This window comes from Austrofundulus limnaeus, unplaced genomic scaffold (assembly GCF_001266775.1).
Source record: "Austrofundulus limnaeus strain Quisiro unplaced genomic scaffold, Austrofundulus_limnaeus-1.0 Scaffold1674, whole genome shotgun sequence".
NCBI lineage: Eukaryota > Metazoa > Chordata > Actinopteri > Cyprinodontiformes > Rivulidae > Austrofundulus > Austrofundulus limnaeus.
Genome location: NW_013954076.1, coordinates 50,985 through 52,195, shown reverse-complemented (window position 1 = coordinate 52,195; position 1,211 = coordinate 50,985).

Sequence of the window (1,211 nt, the reverse complement as noted above, 5' to 3'; positions counted from 1 at the left end):
GTGGTCTTAGGATTCCATCTCTGCTGTTTGCAGATGATGTGGTTCTGTTGGCATCATTGTGCCATGATCTTCAGCTCTCACTGGAGCGGTTCACAGCTGAGTGTGAAGTGGCTGGGATAAGGATTGGTACCTCCAAATTTGAAATGGTTCTCAGTCAGAAAAGGGTGGATTGCTCTCTCCAGGTTGTGGGTAAAGTTCTATCTCAAGTGGAGGAGTTCAAGTATCTTGGGGAAGATTGGAGCATGAGATTGAGAGATACTTCCACAGTTTTGCAGACTCTGTAGTGGTCTAATGTGGTGAAGAGGGAGCTGAGCTGTTAGGTAAAACTTTCTATTTTAGTGGTCAGTCTACATTCCCAGCTTCACCTATGGCCTGCACTTTGGGTTATTTAGTTATTCGGGAGAGASTCAGAGTAGAGCTGCTCCTCCTGCTCATCGAGAGGAGCCAGATGAGGTGGTTTGGATATCTGGTAAGGATAGTAAATGCACTGTACTTATATAGCACCTTTCTATCCAACCAGGATATTCAAAGCACTTCACACTACAATCTGTGTCCTCATTTACCCATTCACATAGCACTCTATTAGGTTTCTATAAAGCTATCATCCTATGGAGACTAAACAGTGTTTTAAATCACATTTATACACTGATGGGACACACATCAGAGGCATTGAGGGTTTGGTGTCTTGCCTAGGGACACTTTAACATGTGACTGAATATCTGGGAACTACTCAGCTACAGCTGCCCCAAGATGCCTCCTGGACACCTCCYTAGGGAAGTGCTTCATGCACGTCCAACTGGGAGGAGGCCCAGAGGAAGACCCAGTAGGCACTCTACCCTTTTCTGGCTCAAGACCATGGTCTGGGATTTGGAGGCACTGATCCTCATCCCGGCCGCTTCACATTTGGCTGCGAACCGCTCCAGTGAGAGCTGCAGATCAGGATTTGATGAAGCCAATAGGACCACATCATCCACAAAAAGCAGAGATGTGATCCTAAGGTCACCAAAAAGGATCCCCTAAACACCTTCCTAGAAATTCTGTCCATAAAAGTTATGAACAGAATCGGTGACAAAAGGACAACCTTGGTGGAGTCCAACTCTCACTGGAAATGAGTCAGACTTACTACAGACAATGTGGACTAAGCACTGGCATCAGTCCTACAGGGACCTAACAGCCTGTATCAGTGGGCCTGGTACCCCATACTCCCGGAG